General features: G+C 40.7%; 1 protein-coding gene across 8 annotated transcripts in view; it reads right to left on the bottom strand.

Annotated features, from left to right (window-relative positions):
- Positions 1-14,579, bottom strand: part of pot1 (protection of telomeres 1 homolog) — a 50,062-nt gene extending 35,483 nt beyond the window's left edge. For 4 of the 8 annotated variants that reach the window (XM_020492326.2, XM_020492331.2, XM_020492330.2 and 1 more), the window contains exon 1: positions 14,457-14,579. The gene's annotated coding sequence lies outside the window, so the exon portion shown is untranslated. Of the gene's footprint in view, positions 1-351; positions 567-14,456 lie in introns of those variants that run through there. The other 4 variants (XM_020492329.2, XM_031833150.1, XM_020492327.2 and 1 more) reach the window with 2 other exon arrangements.
- Between the last annotated feature and the right edge of the window lie 797 nt (positions 14,580-15,376).

The raw sequence follows: 15,376 nt of genomic DNA, 5'->3' as shown, positions 1-15,376 counted from the left end.
AATCTTTAATACTGCAAGTAGATTGTGGCTTCTATCAATGTAACTGTCTGGATCATTTTGAATCCCCCATACACACACACACACACACACACACACACACACACACACACACACAACCAGTAAAACGTTTGGACATACCTAATCATTCATACATTTTAAAAAGTATACATTGTAGAATAATAGTGAAGACATCAGAATTATGAAACAACAGATATGGAATCAAATAGTAACCAAACAATTGCTAAAACTAAATATATTTTATATTTGAGATTCTTCAAAGTAGCCACCCTTTGCCTTGACAGCTTTGCACACTCTTGGCATTCTCTCAACCATTCTCTCAACCAGCTTCACCTGGAATGCTTTTACAACAGTCTTCGAGTTCCCACATATACTGAGCACTTGTTGGCTGGTTTTCCTTCACGCTGTGGTCCAACTCATTCTAAACCATTTCAATTGGGTTGACGTTGGGTGATTGTGGAGGCCAGATCATCTGATGCCGCACTCAATCACTCTCCTTCTAGGTCAAATAGCCCTTACACAGCCTGGAGGTGTGTTGGGTGATTGTCCTGTTGAAAAACAAATGATAGTGCAAACCAGATATGATGGTGTATTGCTGCAGAATGCTGTGGTAGCCATACTGGTTAAGTGCGCCTTGAATTCTAAATAAAATCACTGACAGCGTCACCAGCAAAGCACCCCCAAAACCATCACACCACCTCCTCCTCCATGCTTCATGGTGGGAACTACACATGCAGAGGTCATCCGTTCACCTACTCTGCGTCTCACAAAGAAACAGCGGTTGGAACAAAAAATCTCAAATTTGGACTCATCAGACCAAAGGACAGATTTCCACCGGTCTAATGTCCATTGCTCGTGTCTAAGGCCCAAGCAAGTCTCTTCTTCTTATTGGTGTCTTTTAGTAGTGGTTTCTTTGCAGCAATTAGACCATGAAGGCCTGATTCACGCAGACTCCTGCGTGTTACTTGAACTGCTGAGTTCTGTCACACTATCCAGGTCTAAGCCCAAACAGGTCGAGCTTCTACTTTTAAAGATCCATCTCTCCAGAAATAAGTCCTGCACTGTTGCCGCTTGTTATAGACCCCCCCTCAACTCCCAGCTGTGCCCTGGACACCATATGTGAACTGATTGCCCCCCATCTATCAAAAGAGTTCATACTGCTAAATGACCTAAATTGGGATATGCTTAACACCCCGGCCGTCCTACAATCTAAACTAGATGCCCTCAATCTCACACAAGTTATCAAGGAACCTAACAGGTACAACCCCAAATCCGTAAACATGGGCACCCTCATAGATATCATCCTGACCAACCTGCCCTCTAAATATACCTCTGCTATTTTCAACAAGGATCTCAGTGATCATTGCCTCATGCCTGTGTCCGTTATGGGTCTGCAGTCAAACGACCACCCCTCATCACTGTCAAGAGCTCCCCGAATCACTTCTGCGAGCAGGCCTTTCTTATCGACCTGGGCCGGGTATCCTGGAAGGATATCGACCTCCTCCCATCAGTAGAGGATGCCTGGTTGTTCTTTAAAAGTGCTCTCCTCACTATCTTAAATAAGCATGCCCTATTCAAAAAAATGCAGAACTAAGATCAGATATAGCCCTTGGTTCACTCAAGACTTGACTGCTCTTGACCAGCACAACCACACCATGTGGCGCACTACACTAGCTTTGAATAGTCCCCGTGATATGCAACTTTTCAGGGAATCCATACCAGGAACAAATACACACAGTCACTTGCGAAAGCAAAGGCTAGCTTTTCAAACAGAAAGCACTAATTCCAAAAGGTTTTGGGAAACTAAAGTCTATGGAGAATAAGAGTACCTCCTCCCAGCTGACCACTGCACTGAGACTAGGAAGCACTGTCACCACTGATAAATCCACGATAATTTGAATAAGCATTTTTCTATGGCTGGCCATGCTCTCCACCTGGCTAACCCAATCCCGGCCAACAGCTCTGCACTAGAGGTCGACCGATTATGATTTTTCAACGCCGATAGCGATTATTGGAGGACCAAAAAAGCCGATACCGATTAGTCCCTCTCATCGCTCCACCCTGGGCTCGAACCAGCAACACAACGACAACAGCCACCATCGAACCAGCGTTACCCATGCAGAGCAAGGCGAACAACTACTAGAATGCTCAGAGCGAGTGACGTTTGGAACGCTATTAGCATGCGCTAACTAGCTAGCCATTTCACTTCGGTTACACCAGCCTCATCTCGGGAGTTGATAGGCTTGAAGTCATAAACAGCGCAATGCTTGACTCACAACGAAGAGCTGCTGGCAAAACGCACAAAAGTGCTGTTTGAATGAATGTTTACGCACCTGCTTCTGCCTACCACCGCTCAGTCAGATACTTAGATACTTATGCAACGCAGGACACGAGATGCAAGATTATATACAACGCAGGACACGCTAGATAATATCTAGTAATATTATCAACCATGTGTAGTTAACTAGTGATTATGATTGATTGTTTTTTATAAGATGAGTTTAATGCTAGCTAGCAACTTACCTTTGGCTTACTGCATTCGCGTAACAGGCAGTCTCCTTGTGGAGTTCAACGAGAGAGAGAGGCAGGTCGTTATTGCGTTGGGCTAGTTAACTGTAAGGTTGCAAGACTGGATCCCCCGAGCTGACAAGGTGAAAATCTGTCGTTCAGGCCCTGAACAAAGCAGTTAACCCACAGTTCCTAGGCCGTCATTGAAAATAAGAATGTGTTCTTAACTGACTTGCCTTGTTAAATAAAAGGTATAAAAATAAATGTAAAAATATATATATATTTTTAAACAAGTCTGAAATTGGCGCCCAAAAATACCGATCGGCCATTCCGATTAATCGGTCGACCTCTACTACAAATACCTAGGTGTCTGGCTAGACTGTAAACTCTCCTCCCAGACTAACATTAAGCATTTCCAATCCAAAATTAAATCTGGAATCGGCTTCCTATTTCGCAACAAATTCTCCTTCACTCATGCTGCCAAACATATCCTCGTAAAACTGACTATCCTACCGATCCTTGACTTCAGCATTTACAAAATAGCCTCCAACACTCTACTCAGCAAATTGGATGCAGTCTATCACAGTGCCATCCGTTTTGTCACCAAAGCCCCATATACAACCCACCACTGCGACCTGTATGCTCTCGTTGGCTGGTCCTCACTACATACTCATCGCCAAACCCACCCGCCAAGCCCTGCCTTATCTCAGCTCACTGATCACCATAGCAACACCCACCCATAGCACGCGCTCCAGCAGGTATATTTCACCTGTCATCCCCAAAGCCAACACATATTTGGCCGCCTTTCCTTACAGTTCTCTGCTGCCAATGATTGGAACGAATTGCAAAAATCACTGAAGTTGGAGACATCTTCCTCACTAACTTTACGCGTCAGCTGTCAGAGCAGCTTACCGATCGCTGCAGCTGTACAAATAGCCCATCTGTAAATAGCCCATCCAAACAACTACCTACCTCATCCCCATATTTGTTTTTCTGCTCTTTGAACACCAGTATCTTTACATGCACATCTATCACTCCAGTGTAAATTATTAAATTGTAATTACTTCGCCACTATTGGCCTATTTATTGCCTTACCTCCTTACTTAATTTGCACACACTGTATACAGATTTTTTTATTGTTATTGACTATACGTTTGTTTACCCCATGTGTAACTGTTGTTTTTGTCGCACTGCTTTGCTTTATCTTGGCCAGGTCGCAGTTGTAAATGAGAACTTGTTCTCAACTGGCCTACCTGGTTAAATAAAGGTGAAAAAATAAATAATTTAAAAAACAATCTGAAGCATTTATTTGGGCTGCAATTTCTGAGGCTGGTAACTCTAATGAACTCTGGGTCTTCCTTTCCTGTGGCGGTCCTCATGAGAGTCAGTATCATCATAGGGCTTGATGGTAGCTCTTGATAGCCCTATCCAAGCACCTATCTTCTGTATACCACCCCTACCTTTTAGTATAAGAAATAAAACACTACGTTTTTAATCCTGCGTCATTTGGTGTGTCACTTCATAAACCATGTTCCATGGAATCGGTACATTGAAAATCTCTTCCCAATTATTTTGCCATCTGTATGGCACAGCTGTCAATTTGTTGGTCCTTAACTGAAACTGGTATACTTTTTTTTTTAAATCACAATTTTATTTAAACAATAATGATTATCATTTGACTTTATGATACTCAAGTCTCCTCTTAATAATAGATCATAGCAATCTCCAAGCCTTACTGTTCAAACCCCAATTGCAATAACATTAGCCTGTAACAAAAAGGTTCATTTCCTGAATATAAAAATGCCAGATTAATCAGTTTTATGCTCTTGCAGGTGTATGAAAATGTATCCTTTGGCTGAGTAAAACCCCATAGAAGATAAATCGGTACAGCAGGTGTTTCCATTGCTCTTTTATCGGCTGGGGAACAGTTTGCCAGTGGGAGTGTGAGTGCATGCGAGAGCCTAGTTATGCGCCGGCGGAGCCAAGGCCACTCTCTCACAGACCCAATTTAAAACTCGGCATCACTCTGTTCCTGAGTCAGACTCTCTGCAGGTGAGTGGAGAGGGGGATGGCTAGCAGTCTGTCCAGCCAGATAGACACTGGCACAGACCCTTGTCCTTTGGTTCTCTCCTCACGCCCTTGAGGAAATCGGGCTGGGGACAGACTGAGGTGGCAATGATGAGTTCACTGCTAATTCTGCACGACAGCATAGGAAGGGTTTCTAACTAAAGTCAACATCCGTAGAGGGAGTGTCATAGTAGAAGATACTGTATGAGATGCCATGGCTTTAATTCAAAGGGCCCCCCTTTGTAGGCCTGCTAATACATTTCCAAAAACAAACAAAAAAGCTTACTGTAGAGAGTTAGAATACACATGGTGCAAGTTTGAAATCAGTCACAGTCACTTTTTTTTAGATTGGTAAATTAGCCAGCTATCCAATTTGAAAACAAGTGTTGACGGTCCATATTCTCCTTTCTATTTTCACTCCACAGGTGCCATTCTATTGGGTCCGCAAACACAGAAGGAGCTGAAATTTCAAGTGGCATGAGTCTCTATGCTGCCTGACTTAAATCCCCAGCTTGGTGAGTGTGGCATTTGAAGGTGACAGGCCTCACAGAGAAACTCCCATCAGGCTGTGTTTGAGAGAGGCACAACTCCCAGAAATGCCAAACAAAAAATAAAATAAAAACTTGACAAATTTCACAATAAATCGGTGTAAACTGTCAAATGTCAACAAAAAAATCTAGATCAAGGTACCCATTTCTATATCAAATTCTAAAAAAAGATACACCACAAAATTGTCGTCTTTGTTTAAAGGATTGGATTTGAGGTGTCGTTCTGACGCCTTTGAACTGGGATTTTACAGATTAGGCCAAGGCTACACACCTTTCAGTGTGACTTGTAATGTGATACCAGTATGAAAGCAGATAGTTTTGTTAATTCAACCGAACCATCCAAATATTTCAACATTTGTGCTGAATAGTCAGTTGATTTTGTTTGTTTCAATTCTTTCATCCACCAAGGCCTGTGCAAATCGGCTTGATTCCACAAATCTTGCCAGTGAGGGATTCACGACAAACATGTAAATAATATGCCGTACCAAATGTCTTGCTGCTGCAGAGAGTGTAAATGTGGGATTGAGGAAAAGCATAGAGAAAAAAAAACATGTTGAACAAAGAGCGACGTCTGTATTCAGTGATGCCTCCAGGGCAATGCTGACAAAGCGTCGCTACATGTCAAACAAACTGTTGCGGATGAAGGGAGGACCCTTCGCTTGCTCCACATTTCCATAATCTGGTTTTGATAAAGGCTTACAGAATGGGGCTACCGAAATAGGTCTTCAAAAGGGCTTGTCCAAATCTAACGATACCCACTGCCAAGGGAAGCTTTGTGTTCCTGTATCTCTACAGTGCATGGGGAATTATGGCTCCGACAGAGATGCTGCAGCTGTTATGCTGTTTATGTAAGAAGTGTGATGGGACAGGGTTCTTCCAGAATGTCGTCTTTGCCATCTTTCTCTCCTTATCTGCAGCCTTCTTTTGAGGTTTCACAGCAGACTGCAAAGGCATTTGTATCTCTGCTCTTCTTCCTTCAAATGGAGCTTATTCCTCTTCTGTGCACCTGTTGTGACTTAGGCGACCATCTTAGCACAAACACTTGCCGTTAAGGCCCGGGTATTTGCTTCTGGGTCAATCCCTTTCAATGGACACAAAGGAAGAAATGGTAGCAGACAGAAAACACAAGACAATCTGTTTATTTTCTTTCATGAATTACAGAGCAGTTTTGCATCCTCGTTATTATTGTCATCATCATCATCTTTATTCCATATTTAACAGTCTATGTAAAGTACGTATTTTCCTCCTATATATTTCTCTAATTTTAACAGTGCATTCGGAAAGAATTCAGACCCCTTGACTTTTTCACGTTACAGCCTTATTCTAAAATGGATTAAATATTTATTGTTTTCCGGGAATCGACACACAATACCTCATAAAGACATAGCAAAAACAGGTTTTTAGAAAAATCTGCTAATTTATCATAAGTAAAAAACAGAAATACCTTATTCATATACAGTGGGGCAAAAAAGTATTTAGTCAGCCACCAATTGTGCAAGTTCTCCCACTTAAAAAAATGAGGCCTGTAATTTTCATCATAGGTAACCTTCAACTATGACAAACAAAATTAGAAAAAGAATCCAGAAAATCACATTGTAGGATTTTTTTTAAGGCCTTTATGGTAAAGTGGCCAGACGGAAGCCACTCCTCAGTAAAAGGCACGACAGCCCGATTGGAGTTTGCCAAAAGGCACCTAAAGACTCTCAGACCATGAGAAAGAAGATTCTCTGGTCTGATGAAACCAACATTGAACTATTTGGCCTGAATGCCAAGCGTCCCGTCTGGAGGAAACCTGGCACCATCCCTACGATGAAGAATGGTGGTAGAAGCATCATGCTGTGGGGATGTTTTTCAGCGACAGGGACTGGGAGACTAGTCGGGATCGAGGCAAAGATGTCAGAGAGACCCTTGACGAAAGCCTGCTCCTGAGCGCTCAGGACCTCAGACTGGGGTGAAGGTTCATCTTCCAACAGGACAATGACCCTAAGCACACATCCAAGACAACACAGCTTTGGGACAAGTCTCAATGTCTTTGAGTGGCCCAGCTGAGCCCGGACTTGAACCCAATCAAACATCTTGACAGAGATTGAGAGGATCTGCAGAGAAGAATGGGAGAAACTCCCCAAATAGAGAATTGCCAAGCTTGTAACAGCATACCCAAGAAGGTTCACTGCTGTATTCGCTGCCAAAGGTACTAAAATAAGTACTAAGTAAAGGGTCTGAATACTTATGTAAATGTGATAGTTTTTATTTTTAATAAAATAGCAAACATTTCTTCAAACCTGCTTTTGCTTTGTCTTTATGTTGTATTATGTGTAAATTGATGAGGATTTGTCTTTTGTTATCAGTTTTAGAGTAAGGCTGTATCATAACAAAATGTGAAAAATGTCAAGGGATCTAAATACTTTCTGAAGACACTGTATAAAAGGAAATCATCAATACAGTACATTTACATTTCATAATACAAAAGAGAATATGAGAATGATTGCAAGAAATATCAACAATATACCATCATTCACCCCCTCCTCGTTCTTAACCAGTTACCATCTTACCTATAAAATAAAAAAACTACTGTACCTTATTTTTACAATTTTTTTTGTCACTCCTTTTTGGTTGTTGGCCGAGTGGTTTGCCTCTCGGGTTGCTCGCCTTCAGGCTTCTGCTGCTAGCATTTCTCTTCTGCTAGCTCTTCGCTAGAAGCTGCCCGTCTTCTTGGCTGGTCAAAGGAGGAGTGGCCATCTTCATCACATAGAGTGCATTACTGCAGTTCTTGCATTCTCTGGCCTTGTGTCCAAGGGATTCATAGCACTAGCACTGTATGTATGCGCATTCTTGATGGTCAGCAAGGCCGCAGATGAAGCGGCGCAGGACCTGTCTGGGGTAGAAAATCCTACCACTGTAGGGGCCCAAAGTGATTGCGTTCAGCACCTCTAACAGCTCTCCTGTCCTTCCCCTCTTCAACTTCACCCTGTACTTCCTCACTCTGTACCAGAAACCATACTTATCTACAGGCTTTAAAGCTGGCTGTAGAATGGTGCAGTATCTCTCAATGAAGCAGTCAACATCTTCATCAGTTAGATTTCCCGTCCAGAACTTAACCACAAGGTTCTTCTCGTCGATGTTCATTGCAGATTCCACCTGACAGGACTTCCACTTTTCTTCATGTGACTTACATAGACTTCGAGGAAGTAGAAAAAAATACCTCTGCTTTGAAAACAAGTTAATGTTCCTTCCTATTAGGTAAGGCTCTGAAACTATAGATGTCACTGGCATTAATCCAATTAGATTCAAATACATATTGTTTCCTACATAGTCTCTGTTAGGGGTTAAAGGTCGACCGATTAATCGGAATGGCCGATTAATTAGGGCCGATTTCGCGTGTTCATAACAATCGGAAATCAGTGTTTTTGGATGCTGATTTTGACAATATTTTTTCCGCACAACTTTATTTAACGATGCAAGTCAGTTAAGAACACATTCTTATTTTTAATGACGGCATAGGAAAGGTGGGTTAACTGCCTTGTTCAGGGGCAGAATGACACATTTTTACCTTGTCAGCTCAGGGATTCAATCTTGCAACCTTACGGTTAACTAGTGCAACGCCAAGGTAAGTTGCTAGCTAGCATTAAACTTATCTTATAAAAAACAATCAATCATAATCACTATTTATAACTACACATGGTTGATGATATTACTAGTTTATCTAGCGTTGCATATAATCGATGCGGTGCGCATTCGCGAAAAAGGACTGTCGTTGCTCCAATGTGTACCTAACCATAAACATGAATGCCTTTCTTAAAATCAATACACAGAAGTATATATTTTTAAACCTGCATATTTAGCTAAAAGAAAGGTTAGCAGGCAATATTAACCGGGTGAAATTGTGTAACTTCTCTTGCGTTCATTGCACGCAGAGTCGGTATATATGCAACAGTTTGGGCCGCCTGGCTCATTGCGAACTAATTTGCCAGAATTGTACATAATTATGACATAACATTGAAGGTTGTGCAATGTAACAGCAATATTTAGACTTAGGGATGCCATCCATTAGATAAAATACGAAACGGTTCCGTATTTCACTGAAAGAATAAACGTTTTGTTTTTGAAATGATAGTTTCCGGATTCGACCATATTAATGACCTACGGCTTGTATTTCTATGTGTTATTATGTATAATTAAGTCTATGATTTGTTAGACCAGTCTGACTGAGCGAATGTAGGCACCAGCAGGCTGGTAAGCATTCACTCAAACAGCATTTTCATGCGTTTTGCCAGCAGCTCATCGCAATGCTTCAAGCCGTTTATGACTTCAAGCCTATCAACTCCCGAGATTAGGCTGGTGTAACCGATGTGAAATGGCTAGCTAGTTAGCGGGGTGTGCGTTAATAGCTTTTCAAACGTCACTCGCTCTGAGACTTGGAGTAGTTGTTCCCCTTGCTCTGCATGGGTAACGCTGCTTCGAGGGTGGCTGTTGTCGATGTGTTCCTGGTTCGAGCCCAGGTAGAGGCGAGGGATGGAAGCTATACTGTTACACTGGCAATACTAAAGTGCCTATAATAACTACAACCTAAAACTTCTTACCTGGGAATATTGAAGACTCATGTTAAAAGGAACCACCAGCTTTCATATGTTCTCATGTTCTGAGCAAGGAACTTAAACGTTAGCTTTTTTACATGGCAAATATTTTACATGGCACACATTTTTACATGGCACATATTACTTTCTTCTCCAACACTTTGTTTTTGCATTATTTAAACCAAATTGAACATGTTCCATTATTTATTTGAGGCGAAATTGATTTTATTGATGTATTATATTAAGTTAAAATAAGTGTTCATTCAGTATTGTTGTAACTGTCATTATTACAAATAAATAAAAATCATCCGAATAATTGGTATCGGCTTTTTTTGGTCCTCCAATAATTGGTATCGTCATTGAAAAATCATAATCGTCCGACCTCTATTAGGGGCACTCGCTTTCACCCACATACAGTATCTCAGCTGGGCCCAATACTGGCCAAAGACCAGAACTGGGAGCCATGATGTAAAGGCTTGGATCAGCTGATCCCTGTGGGAGATAGGGAGGGTCACCCACGGCTTACTGCCCGTGTCCTGACACCGTGTGTTCACTATTTGAGTTCAAGTGAATGAATGCACACCTATGCTCTGGCAGATAATACCAGTGTCTTGCACAGCACTTTGTGATCCATAGCATGCAGTTTTTACCTCAAAAAGGGAGGAGCACTGGACAAACTTTCACAGGCTAACCTCACTGGCATTGAGGCTTATAAATATTCTCACACTATTACACTGGGCACTCCAGCACAAAATTACAGCCTCTGGTGCGCATCGTAGGGTAGAATACACGTGGTGAATGAATTGCCCAGTGTCTAAGGGAGATTTAAACAAAAGGAAGCATTTGTTTTTGTTTTTACAAAGAAAGAGACAGGAAAATACAAGAGGCTGAAAGGCGAGATCCTAAAATAATGGCAGCTGGCAATTTAGCAAAATAAATCTATTAGCCTAAATGATAGAGCAGATAAAAGTAAACAGGGATTTTTAAAGAAATTGGTTAAAATTACAGAGCCAATTTAAACATGTAATGCCCTACCTTTAACAAATATGGCACTACCTTAAAAGCCCTTGGTGATAGAAGTTATTCATGTGCTAATAAGCCTATGATCTAAAATGTAGCCTTGCAACAATTCAGCTAAAATTAACTTGTGCTACTTTGGCTATGCCTAATTTAAACACTGTTTATTAGTGAATGAACAAGCCCCACAGACACCTTCACCTCATAGTATAGGGAAGTGGTTTTCAAACCTCTCCTTGGGGACCCCCAGACTAGCTCACCAGATTCACCTGAAGAGCTTGATAATTAGTTGACAATTTAAATAAGGTGTGCTAAGCAGTTAGGGCTGGCACAATTACCAGGGGTCCCCTGATTAAAAGCATAAGAAATGTCTTTCTGCATTTTGTAAACGCAGACCTAAAATGCTTCTTGTTGTAATTTCTGCTCGGCATCAGACTTATTTTGTGCTTCATTTGCACTTCTCTACTTGGATGAAAATTCACAAACTAGGCATTCTATCAGCAAACAGCGCTCTGACTGATGTGTAGCTACTTTTCTCGGTGTAGCCTACTTTAATCAGGTAAAATGCAAGATTAACTTCAAGAAAAACATTAGAAATATGACCTGGCTTTGTAATTTACTTATGTGGCTACTAGCCAAATATCATTGCACCTCTGTTCTCATCTGATGAAAACAAAGCTATTTTCTGACAAATGTGTAGCACTAATGTATTTTCTGTGAAGGAAAACTGTAGTTGCAAGCCCCTGATCACTAGTGAAGAAAAAAATAAACTTTCAAAAGAAACACAGGAAAAATGGTTTGAAAAAAACACAGATTTATTTATGGTCTGAGTTTTGAAAATGCAGTTTTTTGAACATTAATGTGATTAATGAATTACTGTATAACCCTGTAGCCAACAGTTATTGATGAAGACATCATGAAAATAAAATAACCGTTTAAACAATTTGTTATTCTTTTTTTTTTGTGTGTGGAAAGAACAGCTGACTGAAAACGGGATGGCCGGGCATTCATGTGGTTTAGTCCGTTTCTACTTTACCATGGACTCTACAACATGATGAAACTTTGTTGCACATTGCTGAAACAAGCAAGATGTTGTAGCAAACGAGTCTTCGTTTGCCTATGCAAAACACCCTTCCCTGCAGCAGCAGCTCATGCGTTCAGGAGCGGAAGATAAAATGTGAGTCTTAAAAAATATATAGATATTATTTGTTGTGCTATTCGAATAGCTATTACGGTGACCGCGATCATTTGGCTGACCAATAACCGTCATCCAAAATTCAATGACCGTCACAGCCCTACTAGCAGTAAAATCGTTCAAATTAGAGGTCAGCCGATTATGATCTTTCAACGCCGATACCGATTATTGGAGGACCAAAAAAAGCTGGGTACCGATTAATCTGACGTTTAAAAAAAAAAAAGAAGCTTTTGTATAATGACAATTATAACAATACTGAATGAACACTTATTTTAACTTAATATAATACATCAATACAAATCAATCTAGTCTCAAATAAATAATGAAACATATTCAATTTGGTTTAAATAATGCAAAAACAAAGTGTTGGAGAAGGAAAAGTGCAATATCTGCCATGTAAAAAAGCTAACGTTTAAGTTCCTTGCAAAGAAAATGGGAACATATGAAAGCTGGTGGTTCCTTTTAACAGGAGTCTACAATATTCCAAGGTAAGAGGTTTTAGGTTGTAGTTAATATGGTATTTATAGGACTATTTCTCTCTATACCATTTGTATTTCATATACCTTTGACTATTGGATGTTCTTATAGGCACTATAGTATTGCCAATGTAACAGTATAGCTTCCGTCCCTCTCCTCGCCGCTACCTGGGCTCGAACCAGGAACACATCGACCACAGCCACACTCGAAGCAGCGTTACCCATCGCTCCACAAAAGCCGCAGCCCTTTGCTGAGCAAGGGGAATAACTACCTCCAAGTCTCAGAGCGAGTGACATTTGAAACGCTATTAGCGTGCACCACGCTAACTAGCTAGCCATTTCACATTGGTTACACCCTGTAGGTGTCCAGGAACAGGGCTGGTCACCACAGATCGACAGGGTTTGATCTCTTTTAAGCAATATATTTACAAAGAAAAACTAAAGGTGAATAAAGTAACTTATAATTCAGGATGGAAAACCACAGCTGTTAGGACCGTATAATTACAGTGATTTATGATTAATAGCTCAACATTTTTTTACTTTATTAAATTATTTTGTCTACGTGCCGTGTTGATCACTAGAACTAGTCTGCTATTTAATATTCTTAATCATTATTCGTTTGTCTCTGTACCACCATACAGCCACCCAATGGGGACCAATTACACAGTGGAATTACAGTTCCCTTAAATGGTAATTATGCCTGCATTGGGGCCCACAGTGTTGCGCTACATAGTAATTTAGCTGCTTTAGTGACTTAGTAAGTTCACTGGGAACTTATTCCATTACATTTAAACAGAAAGTCATCTTGGCCCATTAGATTTTTTGTATTTTTTTTTAACCTTTATTCAACTAGGCAAGTCAGTTAAACAAATTCTTATTTACAATGAGGACCTACCCCGGCCCAACCCTAACACGGACGACGCTGAGCCAATTGTGCGCCGCCCTATGTGACTCCCAATCATGGCCAGTTGTGATACACCTTGGAATCGAACCAGGGTCTGTAGAGACGCCTCTAGCACTGAGATGCAGTTATTTAGACCGCTGCGCCACTCGAGAGCAAATCCTTCACACACATCACTTATGCATTTTACTATTATTATTCATCCTGCTACCAGTCACTTTCTCCTAATCCCTCGCCTATATGTACATCTACCTCAAACTACACCAGTATCCCTGCTCATTGTAAATTTGGTATTGGCACTGACCCTGTTTGTAGCTTCCTCTATTTTCTTGTGTTTTCTTTATTAAAATATTAGATATACTATTCTGATATTGATTACTGCACTGATGGGTTGAGCGTTTCACTGTACTTGTGCATGTGACAATAACCATGAAGTTGACATGTTTTGGACTAGTTAGCTAACTTAAATTCGGTCTAGCTAACACGTTCATAAATGAACTGTCAAACAAGTTCGCTAGCTAAAGACAGTAGCAGGCTTGCTGGCTTCAGTTCGCCGCTCACTTGCTAGCTCTAACGCTCTGGTCCACGCGCATGCGTCGGATGCACACGCATGGAGAGATAAAAGAAAATAGAATTTTTTTAGAAACGACATCCTGCGCGCACACAACACTTTTTCAGGACTTTAACAAAAATTTTACTTTGTTGAGGTTATGAAAGCATACTGAAGATAGTCACTAAACAAAATCGGGGGGAAACAAAGACAACTTGCTGTTGTTGTGCGATGGACCAGAGCTACTTGGCTAAAATGGCTAGGTATGGTAACTTTCTAAAACAAGTGCTAGTAGATATGACGCTACGTTATGCCTCAATCTGATTAGCTACATTTCCTAATTTACATATTAAGTAACTAGAAAGGTATCCATATTCTGACCATACGAAAAGTTTGACTGTTCACTAGCTAACGTTGGTCGGTGAGATAGCCAGCTTCTTCACAGCTAACGTTAGCATGCACGATAGCTAACAGTAGACAACAAGATAAGTCTTGCAAGGATCCAAAGCAAGTCCATTTTTCCTCATACGTGACAGACGAGGACACCAATATAAATTATGTTGAGGCAATGACTAAATGAAAGTCAAAGTTTGTCAACTTACTTTGAGTTTACATGCAGCACGGACTGATTCCTTGAATTTCCCTCTTGTTTTTAACTATTGAGGAACCAACTACCAGTATGACAGATATCGACGTCATCTTTTTGCGCATGCGTACGGCATATGGAGGGCCGCGTTCATCTCAGTCAAAGAGGGAAAGGCAAAGTCAGTATAATATATATTTTGAACGGTTTGTGTAATGTTTACTGTTAATTTCTAATTGTTTATTTCACATTTGTTTATTATCTATTTCAATTACCTTGACAATGTTAACATATGTTTCCCATGCCAATAAAGCCAATTGAATTGAGGGGGGGGGGGGGTGCATCTCAGCGCTAGAGGCAACAGACCCTGGTTCGATTCCAGGCTGTATCACAACCGGACGTGGTTGGGAGTCCCATAGGGCGGCACACAATTGGCCCAGCGTCGTTAGGGTTTGGCCGGAGTAGGCTGTCATTGTAAATAAGACTTTGTTCTTAACTGATTTGCCTAGTTAAATAAAGGTTCAATAAAAAAATAACTGAATACAGATGCTCTTTGCTTGCGTGCAAACAGTCAGACATGCTTCCAGAGAATCTTATGCAGGGTTTCAAGTCATTTCTATCTCAAATACAATTGTATTTCTCACTTACACCGAATACAACAGGTAGACCTTACCATGAAATGCTTACTTACTTAAGCCCTTAACCAACAATGCAGTTCAAGAAATAGAGTTAAAAATATATATACAAAATAAACAAAAGTAAAAAAATAGAAAAATAAAATAAAATTACATGACAATAACGAGGCTATATTTTCTGCACATTAACACTAGAAGCTTATTACCTAAAATGGATCAATTGAAAGTGTGGGTTCACAGCTCCAATACAGATGTGTTGGTCATTACTGCGACGTGGTTAAGGAAGAGTGTTTTGAATACTGAT

The sequence above is a fragment of the Oncorhynchus kisutch genome, linkage group LG10, assembly GCF_002021735.2.
Source record: "Oncorhynchus kisutch isolate 150728-3 linkage group LG10, Okis_V2, whole genome shotgun sequence".
Lineage (NCBI taxonomy): Eukaryota > Metazoa > Chordata > Actinopteri > Salmoniformes > Salmonidae > Oncorhynchus > Oncorhynchus kisutch.
This window is presented reverse-complemented; position numbering and strand designations above follow the sequence as displayed.